Here is a 13,976-nt window from a genome sequence, read left to right as displayed (position 1 = left end):
TTATGATCACATGCTTCTAATCTGCCACCTCCCCCTATTCCCCAGGGACTTCTCCCACATAGCCCGCCTTCCCTGGCAGATGTTCTCCAATCACGGACTGCCGTCAGTTAAAGCCTTGTCTCAGGCAGGGCCAATTTGGGTAGCATCACTTGGCCCTCCAGGAGCTCCTGTTGGGGTCAGACTGAAGCCAACCTTCAGTGGAAGCCACATTCTTGTCGGGAATTCTGCTCTGTGGCCTCTGTCTTCCTTCCCCTTAGGAAGGCAAGTCCACCCAGAACACAGGGGAGCAGCGTGGAGCTCTGCTTCTAGGGACAGACCTGAGAACAGGTATCGGAAGCATGTGAGCAGGAAGGCTCTCCCTGTAGTGTCGCTTAGAAAGTGGCCCTTTCTTTGCGGATCACTGGTGAGACCAATTCATCAAGCAGTTGACAATCACACCGGGATTTCTTTCTAGCCCCAGAAACATCTCGAAAGACCCAGAGCATGGGGTGAGCTACCGGGAGAACACTGTGGATGGGGGAAGCCATGGGTTTGCCTGTCCAAGATCTTTCCTGAGGTGCTTAGTCCGGTGATGTGAGCAAAGATGATGCTGTCCCAGTAGGGAACGGAGACTCCTAGCATCATGTACAAAGAGGGCGTTAACACCAGCCTACATATGGAACACTATTACCTGGGTCACTGCTGGTGATTCACGGGAGGTCTCTGCCCAATAAAAAGGCCAAGCGTGGTTCTCCCTGAGCTGTTTGTACCAGGAACCATGGGGAAAAGAGCTCACTGTGACAAGGGCTGCTGTCTTAGTCACCTCTCATTACTGGGACAAATAACAAAGCAAACACTGCAAGCCAGAGAGGATTTATTTTGGCTCACGGTTTCAGAGGTCTTTGTCCACGGCTGGGTGGTTCTATTGATTATGAACCTATGGATGGTGTGGCATGGAGGCAGCGATAGGGCCAAGTAGCTCATTTCATGGTGGAACAACCAGAGGGGAAACAAAACACTGGAGGGGGCCAGCCATCAGACAGAACCTTAAATAGTATGCCAGCACAGCCTACTCTCACCAAGCGGCCCTCACATCCTGACGATCTAATGTAGCAAGGAATCCACCAGTAGATTAAAACATTGATGAGGGTAGCATTTCATGGTCCAGTCATCTCTCAATAGCACAGGGGGACCAGGCAGCATATGACTTTCAGGCAAACATTAGCAGTTGCTAAGCTCGGAAAGGTCTGACGTCAGTAGCCATCCTGGTTTCCACTAAAAGAGCATTCTTTGGGGCACGTACCTGCAATCCCAACTATTCGGGAGGCTGTGGCATGAGTTCAAGGCCAACCTGAGGAACTGAGTGAGACCCTGAATCAAAATGAGTAACTAAGGCCTGGAGATGTAGCTCAAAGGTGAGAATACTTGCTTAGCATCTGTGAAGCTCTGGGTTCAATCTACAGATAAGAGAGAGGGGCTGACACAGTACTGGGGCTGGACAACACCTCAGCCAACCCTGAAACACTGCAACCTACCCGTTCCTGTGCAGACCAGGAGTGAAAACAATTGTTTTTAACAGTTGAGAGAGAAAGAAAGGAGATACAAAAGAAGTTGCAAGAAATTCAAATGCCAGCATCTGCAAATAAAGTCCCCCCCACCCCCCACCCCCGTGCATGGCCATACTGGATCATTTACCTACTGATAAGGCTGTTCGTGCAGTGTTGAAGTCAAAAGGAAGGAAGGAGTTGCCACAGCATCCGCATGGCTCAGAGCCAACTGCTTCCATGATCTGTCTCATTCTTACATCCCACAATGCATGTTGGGCAATAACAGCAACCCTGCTGACTTACATCATTTGAACTTGGACCTTCCGTGTACAAGAACAAAAGCCACTTTCCTTCCCACCTCCACACCCACAGTGGATCAGGACCCCACAGGTAAGAATGCAGTGTCCAGATGGACTGATGGATGGCTTCTCTCGCTGGCTCCTGTGAAGCTATTGCGTTCTTTGCTGAATGTCATGGTGAGTATGTTGATCTTAAAATGGGTGAGGCACATAATGGCTATCATCACTCCAGCTACGAGGCTGGGTTTTCTTCAGTGTTTCGGAATGAACGTGTCTTTATGCACTCTAGGCAACCATGCTCCCACTGAGCTACACTCCTATGGGAAAAGGGGGGAAGGGGGGCCATTGGGAAAAGGGGGCTCACCTCATAACCTCTGAGCATGCCTAGTAGTGATGGTGATGGTGGTAGTGGTGGTGTTATATCTTGATTAGGTTAACTGATGTGGGAAAACTCATCTAAACCATGGCTGGGACCATTCACAGAGCAGGAGATTCTGGATTAGAGGGACGGCAAGTGCTGGCATCTATCATCCCTCTGCATCCTGACTGTGGACATGATGTGACCAGCGTCCTCAGTCTCTAGCTGCCTTGACCTTACCTGTGACGACAGGCTATACCCCTGAACTGTGAGCCTCTACAAAGCCTTACTCCTCTGAATTTCTTTAATCAGAGGATTTTTTTTTTTAATCACAGCAACAGAAAAGAAACTGACTTACTTGGAATGCTGTAACAATGGCCTTGTACAGATGCTGTGGGCACACTACCATGGAGTGACATTTCCAGATATCCATTCCAAATTTTATATATATACATACATACATACATACATACATACATACATACTACATCCAACCATGGAAACTGATGCTGTCATTTTAGGCCTAGCAATGGAAGAAACTGGGGAGAGAAGAGAAATTCCTAGCACTGCCACTCTGTCCCCAGTCTTGGGGAAGAGTCTGCTGTGATCAGCCAGAATAGACCAGGCCATTGTGGTCATGGTTCAGGAAATCCTGCAGGCCGGTGAGAGGTCAGCGTGCTGCTGCTGACTCCTGCGATGGATGAGGAAGACAGGCAATGATTTCCTGGTTCCCATCAAGACACACTTCCAGGTTTACGTTCACCCCCCCCCCCCCCCACACACACACACCTTCTTCTTCACTTGGGTCCTAAGACAGGAGCAGCGACCCTGGCCAGAGCCGATTCGCCCTGCTTTCCTGGACACGTCAGCCAGGGCTGCTGGGGAGGGTTAGATGGAAGAGGCAAGCTACTTTATTTCATCAGCATTCGAGTGTATCTGGCTTTTAGTTTAACAATACGAAGGCGCTGATGGGCAACTAAGTTGGAGCTGAATGGCTCTGTTGTATCTTCCTTGGCAGGGGTGGGAAACAGTACGACTGCCAGGATAAATCACAGCGGGCAGCGCAGGCACTTTCTCGTGCAGGAGTGGACTCTGCCTTTTTGGAAATGCCGAGGTGCAAACGCGCCTCAGTGAGTCTTGCAAAGGGAAGAAATTGAAATTGATTTCTCCGGGTAATAATTAACCTCAGAAAATAACTCTGAGAGGTTGCTTATTAATTATTTTTGCTAATATACTTTGGGAATATTTCTTCTTTTCATGAAAGATAGAGACAAAAGCAGACACATTTTATGATCATATAAAATGTTATTAGATTCCTATTTTATTGAAGAGTAAAACTCACTTAATTTGCAAAATGTTCAATAGGAGGAGCGAGTATCTGCCCCACCACCATCTCACACTGCTTTTTTTTAAAGCTCCTCAATGGTGCTTTTTTGAAACCACATGGTCTTGCTCGTCTTTTTCACACATAACTGTCTCTGAGCTTTTAATATATTGTTGCTATTTCAGTCTCCCATGGTTTTTTCCTACTTACTCAAAAAAGAATGTAGTTTTCATCTGAATAACAGTGTAGAGTACACTCTGAGGACATGCTCATTTCTTTTTTTTTTTTTTCTTTTTCTTTTTCTTTTTGGAAGATCAGAAAAAAAGCTTTTGCATCCAAAAAAAAAAAAAAAAGTGTTACTACTCCACATAACATACCTAGGATGAAAGATTCTACAAAGATTGACTAGTAGTTTACAATCACAAACACTGTGATCTGATAACGTCACACACACACAAACACACACACACACATATTTCCTGAAAATGTCTTTATCGTAGCTACAGCTAGCAGGGCTCAAGCTCACTCCGTTGGGAAGGATCTCTCCAAGAGTCTCAGCGGCTGTCACTGAAGTCCAACTCTAAATATGAACGGGGAACTGCACCGCAAAGACGAACCATAACGTGACATTATTCAAGGTGCTTTATTTTTTCCCCCATCCCTTTAGTGGCTGGAAATCCTTTTCCCCTTGACACAAAATTTTCCTGCACAATTTATACTGCACAAAAATTTTATTCTGCATCAATTTATTTTTTTTCCGGGCCATTTACCCTGTGAAAAATCCCATACCCAATTGTATCCTGTTTTCCTGGAGGGAAGCATTTTGTTTTCTCTAAGAGACTAACCAAAAGAAACAGCGGTGAAAACAAAACAAAACTGCTTGTGAGGACATCATGAAGCTGTTTCTTGAAGCATTCGAAATATAAGTTTTCGCTAATTAATTAACAAATTCAAGCTGGTTAAATAAAACCCCCTTTCCAACACCTCCTATTTAATTGCAGTTTGGCACCAACAAATATATATCAAAATTATAGTATTTCCCCTGACAGGAAGCTCCTTCTCTGCGCGTGCTGTTATGACTCTCTGCAGAGCGAGCCAGAATTGCTGACAACCTTGAACGACACTACAATATTACTATACTTGGCAGAGAAGTACCCTTGCGGCAAGAGAGGAGCTGTAATTTTGACTGTCACTTCACATTGCACAAGATATTATTTCACTGTGTACACACGCACACACTCACAAACTCTTAATAGACTACAGTTTCGCGCTGCCTGACTTTCCAATATAAATGGCAATATAATACGAGGGGAACCGCCAATGGGATCCTGGCAAGAAACAAATGTTTTGCATTATGAAGAGCGCTGCTGGAGGATGCTTTCTAAGGGTTCTCCTTCCTTTGCCCCTCACTTGCACTCCTAAGACCCTAGCCTTGATCTCATGAGCCTTGGTGACTATGAACAACTGTCCTTTTGTCATCTCCAGGGAGAGCGAAGTTATTTCCGGGGAAGAAAATTCCCCGGGATGGCACGGCCCTGGCGATAATCCAGATGCTCTCGGACTCTGATGCCTGACATAGAAGATTCTTCCAGTTTTTGAAAGGCACTTTTTTCCCCACCCCCCACCCCCACCCCAGTGCACTTAATTTGCTTTCTTTTCACAGAGAAGGACTTGGTTCATCTTGGCTGACCACTTGCTATGGCTCGACCAAACTGAGGAAACGTGGCAAGGCCCCACGGATGTCGCCAAACCCACAGGCTGTCCCTGCCAGGGAGCAGCGCCTGTCTTTGCAGAGAGCTGCTTGCAGCATATGCTTCCTTCTGCCTGAGCTCACACAGAAGCAGATTGCGCCAGATCCCTGCTGGCTCTTCTCCCCGCAGCCTGGATTTACAAGATGGTGCATTAATAGGCCCCGTGTTTGTCCCAGGCAAGGAGTTCTGTGGTGTCCATAGGAGCTTTGAATTAAGGACTCCGGGGTTTTCAGGGAATGGATCAGAGGGATGAAAACATGGGCAGATAAAGCCAGAACTTGACCCAGAAGAGTGTCAGAAGAGGCTGGCAGGAAAGAAGAGACCTTCAGGAGCTCTCTTAAGTAGTCTCTCAGAAAACTAGAAAATCAAAATTAAGAAAGGATGAGATTGGAGCACTTGTCTCAACACAATCTCTGCCATCTTAAAAAAAAAAAAAAAAGACCCATTTCTTTAAAATTACAACCCCACAAGAGCCTATGAAGATTTAAACTTGTTTTACTGAACCCAGAGAAGCTGCCTCTCTGTCCTCTGTTAGGAGACTGCATCCAGAGCTTCACCCTGCCTGCTGACCACACCAGATTTAACAAGGTTCGCAAATGAACTAGAGTAAGTTTCCCACAGTGACACATTAATAATAAGTTCCTTATCCCATCTATCCCAAGCCATGAATATGTAATGTTAGAAAATGAGTCCTTTTTCACACACAACAGAACCTCAGACGTGAATAAATAAAAACTATCCATCACGAGTCTGTGAAAAATTAATGAGCGTTCAGAGACGCGAGGAAAAATGGGGACTGAGGAGAGATGGCCCAATTCGTAAAAGCATCGCTTAACTTTCAGATGGTAAATATCCTCGCCCCCGCCCCTTGCCCGGCTGCCAGGTGGGGGTGGGAAATGGCAGGCTGTCTTCCCAATGTGCTGAGATCCACTGCCCCTCTTAAAGTGGCAGCTCTGACAGGGCTACAGAGAGATCCCTACTTCAAGGGCTTAAACTCCGAGAGTTAATGTGGCGCCAACCTGGACAGGAGAGCAGGGGCTGATTTACTTAATTATTTAGAATTCATAACTAGCTGAGGATGTGCTCAGCCAGGCTGAGGAAACTGGGAGGAGTGAGATGACTTTGAAGATGAAACTTTAGAAAGGTGGGAACTCCTGCTCTTGGCCTCTTCTCCTTCACAGTGGCCACAGGGCACAAGGCAGGATTACCCATGAGCCTTCTGCTATGATTAGTAACATGATCAATACCACTTGCTGGGTGCCATCTCTCTTCCCAAGTGTGCTGAGTGCTTTGTCCAAGTGAATGCCAATTCTCTTGCCCATTCCGTTCCATTGGACACTGAGGTGGAGCGGGGATAACAGAGACATCCCCAAGTCTAAGAACCAGAAGACGATGGCTAACTAACCCGGAGGGAGCCCTCTACCTGTACCATCTGTGGCTGCATGGGTCAAAGAGGATTCAGATTCAGCTGGGAGTGGGTCAGGGGAAAAACTATAAGGACAGGTAGGTGTGGGTGGACCTGTGGTTGACACTGTAAGGAAATCAGGAGCTGCTACTAGGAAGGGGGTGTGGTGTGTGGTGATATGATAAGAATGTCAGATTTGGGTGGGCAAGGATCTGAATCTGAAATGTTTTCGATATGAAGGAGTAGAAGAAGAGGAAGAAGAGGAGGAAGAGGAAGAAGAGGAAGAAGAAGAAGAAGAGGAGGAAGAAGAAGAGGAGGAAGAGGAGGAAGAAGAGGAGGAAGAGGAGGAAGAAGAGGAGGAGGAAGAAGAGGAAGAAGAGGAGGAAGAAGAAGAGGAGGAGGAGGAAGAGGAGGAGGAGGAGGAGTATGATGCAAAACATGAAGGGTTGCTCCAGCATAACTCCAGGATACACTGAGCCAGGGTTTAGGTCTTATACCATTATACTGCTTGGCCACTTTATGCTAGAGTCTCCTAAGAGCAAAAGGACAGTCTGAGAGACCCTTTTGTGGTACCTGCCTCCAGGAGGTCATGTCACAGGGCTAGTTGAACTAGGCTGATTCACACAGTGACTTGGTACCGATACATACAACCAGGGCGTTAACAAAGATGAAGACGAGTGAAGGGGAAGAGGGGGAGGCCCTGGTACCTGATGGGAGCGGCATTTCATCCCACGCAGGGCAGGGACTAAGAGTGCTCCCTTGAACCTGAATGGGCTGCCTGTGCTTTACTGGGCAAGAAGGGAGATAGGGGTGCGTGCGTTTGTGTTTTCTCAGGGGGAACCCCAAGGTGATGCAGAGTCCAAAGTGGAAAGTGTGAGACCAGTTCAGGCAACAGAAGCAGTCAATAGTGAGAAAGGAGGGATAAGAAAATAATCCACTCTTGGTGTCTAAGACATGTGGACACCAACGTAGTCCTCTGCCCAGGCCACACTGATCACAGCACCATGCCCAGTCCCTCTGCCGGGGAGATCCACTCTTGAAGAAGTCATATATGACAGCCTGACATGGGAAAGGGAGAGGACAGATACTGACTAGGCACAGGCAGTTAAAACTCTTAACTTTTTAGTGTGGGCTGCTTAAAACTCTGCTCACACTTTTGCATAAATTATTATGTATGGAAAGAGTTGAGCAAACCAAAGGCAATGAGAGCTGACCTGTAAACCCAGCACTCTGGATGCAAAGGCCAGATGCCAGCCCGGGGCCACACCAAATGTATCAAAAATATGAGGGGATGGGGGCGGGATGTAGCAAATTCTGACCTTAAAGAGTTACAAATATGTAACATGTTTACTCCACAGGAACCAGTTTGTTTCCTTTTGCATTCCAGACCCAATGTGCACAGTCCTACGCTATCCAGTCCATATTTGACTGCCAAACTGGACGACCACTTGGAAGGATGGATCTTCCACACCATCTTGACTTGGGTATGGCTACATCCAACATAGTGCTTTCCTACCACCTTCTTGTCTGCTAACCCTACCACATCCACCATCGAGGATGGATCCAGCAAGCACGTCACTGCTCAAGACAGAACCCACATCACCCTCGATCCTTTCTTCTCCATGCCTGTCACTCCGCTGCTGTCGTTGACCAAACCTTACTGGCTTCTCCCTCCTTAAGCCCACTCGTGCTTCTCTCCTCCCTGCTTTCTCTGCACACATATGGACTCAGGAGCTCGTCAGTTCATCAGTTCTCATCTGGGGGGTCCAGATATCCACCCTGACTCTTGGTCCCCTTCCTCAGAGCCAGCTCCAAAGAGGAAAGTCCTACTTTCCACTGTTCTGCTCCTGATGCCTTCCATGGCTCCCTGTGGCTGGACTGCATGTCTGTAGAGTGCATACGTTTTCTGACAGCGTGCATTCTTTAGCAGACATGGTCCAGTCCGGGCTCCCTTGGACACAGACTTCTGACTGTTCTGGTGAATGGAGTGGTTACTTTTGAATTGCACACACACTGGGGAAATCCTGATCCTGGGGAAACTCAGAAAGTGCCGATATATGGGGAAGAAGGTTGAGAAGGTTCGCCACGTCAGTTTGAAGCTGCAGGTGGGAAGTTTAGACCGGACTGTCAGGTCACCAAGGGTTCTTAAGGACACATGTAACCAGAGATGACTGGATTTCTAAGAGGTCAGTGTTGTCGCCTGTTTAAACTGTCTCTGCACCTAATGGCCTTCCTGTGGAGCTAGGCTCTCATATGACATTTCAGTGTTGAAAAGAGTTAGTCATTTCCATATGACCAAGATGTAAAAGAAATGGCAAGGTCAGACGGTAACCTCCCACTGGAGGACGGTCCTCCGACGGACACAAAATTCCTGCCATTCTACGAGGAAAACAAGAAAGAGGTTCTTCAGATGAAATGCCACCCAGGCCCTCTCGCCAAATGATGAGTTTTGAAGAATCGGGACCTGTGAAATCTCTCTTGGTTGGTTTTCGGGATCCAAATGCTAAAGGAACCTGGGCAGGTGACAGGTGCAGCAGGGCTGTCTGTAGGACAGAAGAACTTGAAACTTCAGCACGCTGTGGCGCTGTTTGGATGGATAAAATGTTGGAAGCCAGAGTGGCTTTACACGGGCTGTGATTTCTGTTGACAGGATGCATCCGCTCGTTCTTTCAACCTAAGCAAAATTCCCAGGACTGAGATGGATTTGAAAGTCAGGTGGACAGGGGGACCATCTGTGGGTGAGAGAATGCTTAGAGTCATCAAAAGAAATCATGGAAAAGTATATGACTCCTGCAGACGCACAGCAGCATCCGCAGTCCTACCCCTGGTGACCTCAAGCAGAGGTAGAAGAAATAAATCAAAGTGATGATGTTGATTCAATAATTCTTAATTTCATTGCCCCAAAATAAACAAAACATTCTCAAATCACTAAATATTGATACATTTGTGACATGAGTTTTTTTTTTTTCCCCCTCTACCACCTGTCTCCCTCATCAACACCAAGCAATGTGACTGCTTGCATTTCTTGGGTCAAAGACATTTACCCTGTTTCATTTCTGCTTTCTACCCCCCTCCCCCCATGGAACAGGGTGGGCAACTTCAAGATTTGCTTTGGTTAGAATGCCCGAAAATTTCCTTCTCGGGAGAGCCAAACTGCCCACAGACTGCTAAAAGCTCCCGAATGCCAGGGCCATCAGCTTAAAAGAAGTGATTTATAACCGATGTGAAGTACCAAGTTAAGAGGGCTATAAAAAATAATACGGCTAGTTACTTTGAAAATGGGCCAAAAGATGAGCTGCATTCAGGAGAAAATGAGCTGCGAGGGAAGACCAGCTCTGAGCCCTGAGATCCTTGGGCTGGAATTCCAGGACCAGTGGGTATCGTGAGATCCTGGGGGCAGCCACGGCATTCGGGGGCTCGATCTCTCCACGTAGGGCAGGATACAGACACCATCTACCCAAACTCCAGAGGTGTGTTCAACCCCTAGGATGTACACAAGCAACCAAAGCTCAATGTTTCTGTTATCAGAGTGGGGCAGCAAAGGGTTATGAACATAGGCCCTGAGGGTCTGTGCTCTAATGGTTCACCCACCACATACCACCCCTGTGCCTTGGGTAAGTTAGCCAGTCCCTCTGCACCCACTTTTGCACGTGAAATTAATGAAGAGGTCCAAGTGGTTGCCTACATAGGGATAATGGTGATTGTTAACTCACGGGGCAGCTATGTGGGGGGGGGGGGAGCCATTCCACATTGTACAAATCGTACATGGTTAACAGTGTTTATTTGCTGCTATTACTGCTGCATATTATAAGCAGACATTGTCAAAACAGTCTTCCCTAAATTAAATTGACAATTTTTTGTGTGAAGGGTGAGACAGTATATATCTTAGTTTGTAGACACATATAGGCCTAATCACTCCCCCACCCCGTGTATATGTTTTCTTTTGTCTATAGGAGCATGTAGGCATACCTACGTGTGTGCATAGGTGCATGCATATGTCCAGTCCTGTATGCGTTTGTATGTACACAGGTGGAGGACATGATTTCAACCTCAAGTATCACATTCTTGGGACATCCACTGGTTTTATTTGAGGCAAGGATTCCCAGTGGCCTGGATCTCCACAAGGAGGGACCCACGTGCCCCTGGCTTTCTGGCACTGGGGTTACAAGTGTGCATGGCCATGCCCAACATTTCTCATGGTTCTGGAATTAAACTGATGTCCTCTCAGTAAAGTTATATTCAAAGCCTTCTTTTTAAGCATTATTTTAAAATAAGAGGAAGAGAAAGAAGGAGGAGGAAGAGGAGAAGGAGAAGGTAGAGGAGGAAGAAAAAGAAGAGAAGGAGGAAGAAGAAGAGGAAGAAGAGAAGGAGAAAGAGGTGGAAGAAGAAGAGGAGGAGGAGGAAGAGAAAAAACAAGAACAAGAACCAAACAATCTGCTTTAGCCCAAGGGCTGAAGTCTGTTCATTGTCAGCGCCCCTCTTCTCAGTTCTGGACCTACTAAATTTTCACAAAGTGTTTCCTATCCCACCCTCCCTGGAAGCTCCGAATCGCCACCAGGCCTCTCTAGAAGACTGGAGAGCTGAGAACCAGACACAGAGATCCCCATACTTGAAGCTGAGTAATAGCATGAACTTCCTAGTGCCGTCAGGACCACACACACACACACACACACACACACACACACACACACACACATCTTGCTCTGCCATCAGTCCCACACGGAGGATATAAACACACAGCCCAGGTCGGGGATCTGAGCACAGCAGGTATCATGGTTAAATAAACTGTCCTTAGGAATCCCAGTCTTTGTCAGGGACCTCCACTCTAGGCACTACTCTGTAGGCATGACCCACCTGTTTATGCTGGGCTAGGCCACACTGTCACCTACAAAGCTCAAGCTCGAGAGAACCATGCAATCTAACTGTCAAACAGACAATAACAACAATGACAAAATTCATGTTGTTTGACGTACTTTACAATTTTGTGTAGGGTGGCATTCTAGGCTGTCCAGGGGCGCATGCAGCCCGAGGACAATGAATTGGACACACCTGTGCTTAGGAGAAAGACAGCATCTCAGTGGCAGAAGACCTAAGAAATCCTGCCCTCCCACTCCAGAGAGAAACTGCCACACTATTCCAACATACACGTTAGGCAAAAATTCTTGAAAAGAAAACTTAAAGCATAGCATCTCGAACATCAGAGGCCTCAAGACAGGCAAAAGAAAATGTTCAAGCCAACATGACTTTAATCTGAGGGTCCTTCTATGAACTAATAAATGTACCTACATTCCTCAAAAGTGCTCAGTAATAAAATGAACTTGACGATTTTAATGTTTCAGATCAAATACTATTGAGATGACAAGTGACATCATCACTTCGGTTCTGCTGAGAAAGTGACTTCAGTTAAAAACAGAAACCAATTTGCAAATGTGAATTAAATGTGCAACACAAACACACACACACACACACACACACACACACACACACACATACACGGTGGGAGAAAATCCTTACATGTAGATGTAAATGTTTCCAGACAGATGTAAATGAAAACTAATACACGGACATTTTTCATATTAACTGCTGGAAAACACTGTATGTGAGAGCATGGGAGTGTGTGCAGGAGTGCACACATGCAGAGGGTGTGGTATGCATGTGTGCACATATGGAGAGGGTGTGATGTGCAGGTGTGCACACATGCAGAGGGTGTGGTGTGCATGTGTGCACATATGCAAATGTATAAATGTAGGTAGGAGTGGAGGGTATGTACTTTTTTAAAAACAGTCTAAGCATTTTTCACTTCTGTTGGCCTAGGAAAGTATTTGCAAAACGGATAATAAATAATTAATCTGACTGGCTAGAGCTACAGCTCCTTTTCTGCTTCAACCATATACATTGAAATGCTGTTTAAATTATAAGAGCAAATTGATTCAAAAAGGCTCCCATTAGCACGCTGGCAAACAGGTTTGAAGTCAGCTAATAAATTTTAGATAAAGATTTAGTCTTTGATGAGGACGCCGATGTGAGTGTGCTGGTCTCTGAGTCACCAGCTTGTTAAGTTGGTGGCTAATGTCTGGGTTTCTCCCTTTCTCACAACTCCTGGTGTTAACCAATGTGTGTCACAGGACAGTTTAGGCAGTCAGATCAGAATGTGCCGGCAGCACGGTCGTGGGGCGGTCTCTCTCAGGCTCACAACAACCTTACTTTGCTGAGTTGCTAGCCTATCAGGGCTTACAGTCTATTAATCAAGGGTAATTAGGCCCACCTGTGATGCTCCCACCCAGGATATGGCACCAATCAAGAAAAAATCTTAATCAGAACCCAGAAATAGAAAACACAAAGCTCTTAATCCCACTGACCTGCACGTGGTTAATCTATCAACTCAACCATGTAAGCTATGGAATACTACACAGCCATTAAAAAGTAACTAGAGCTATATTCACTGGCTGGATGCACAGATACTATTTACTATCTAACAATGGTAGAGCATCCATACCCCTGTTTAGAAAAAGCACAAATCGTGTGTGTGTGTGTGTGTGTGTGTGTTTGTGTATGTGTGTCTTAAGACAAAGACAGATGTGCAAGGAGCTAGTATTCCTGTTTAGCCCCAAGTATGGGAACCCCAGGAGGAGGGAGGAGGGGGAGGGGAGGAGAAGATTCTCAATGATTCCTTTATAGAAGTCACAATTTCTGTAGTTTTTTAAATGTTCAAATAAGCATGTGTTTCTTTTCTATTTATTTTTTAATCTAATAATTGTAACAACACAAAGGTACATATGGCCTATGCAAAAAAACCATAAAACCAGAAAGTTATTTATACGTCCTGGTAAGTTTGGGGCCATCAGTGAAGCCCTGGACTATCTACCCAGCCTCCCTGTCAATGATCTAACAACTAAGCCAGCAGTGGTTTGGATGAGAAATGTCCCTCACAGGCTCAGGTGACAACACTTGCTCCCCAGTTGGCAGCACCATTTGAGGTTATGAAACCCTTAGGAGGTGGAACCTTCCTGCAAGAAATACCTCCATGGGGGTGGGCTTGGAGAGTTTATAGCTTTGCCCAGCTTCCTGTCTGTCCCTCTGCCATGTGTGTGTCTGTCTGTGTCTGTTTCCTCTGTCTCTGTCTCTCTGATTCTTCTCATTCTTCCTGTATGTAGGTGAAAACTCAGTCAGCTAGAGTCCTGCCCGGTGCCACTGTGCCATGTTTTCCCGTCATGATGAACTCTGCCCTCTGAAACCATAATCCGAAATAGAGCCTTTCTTCGTTCAGTAGCTTTCAGATATGGCAGTCTATCACAGCAACAGAAAGGTAATAC

General features: G+C 46.2%; 1 protein-coding gene and 1 long non-coding RNA gene across 13 annotated transcripts in view; one reads left to right on the top strand and one right to left on the bottom strand.

Moving 5' to 3' along the window:
- Nucleotides 1-13,976, bottom strand: part of Wwox (WW domain-containing oxidoreductase) — a 913,078-nt gene that overhangs the window by 755,922 nt on the left and 143,180 nt on the right. The window lies entirely within an intron of this gene.
- Gm16116 lies at nt 121-9,596 on the top strand. 4 transcript variants are annotated; one of them, XR_388058.3, is made up of 3 exons: nt 121-2,002; nt 5,171-5,846; nt 8,051-9,596. It is a non-coding gene; the product is annotated as a predicted gene 16116 (long non-coding RNA). The 4 variants fall into 4 exon arrangements; XR_003947459.1 differs by having other exon boundaries at nt 5,171-9,596; XR_003947460.1 differs by having other exon boundaries at nt 1,420-1,916; nt 5,171-9,596.

Source organism: Mus musculus, chromosome 8 (assembly GCF_000001635.26).
Source record: "Mus musculus strain C57BL/6J chromosome 8, GRCm38.p6 C57BL/6J".
Taxonomy (NCBI): Eukaryota; Metazoa; Chordata; class Mammalia; order Rodentia; family Muridae; genus Mus; species Mus musculus.
Note: the sequence above shows the minus strand (reverse complement) of the source record. Positions and strands in the feature narration are given on the sequence as shown.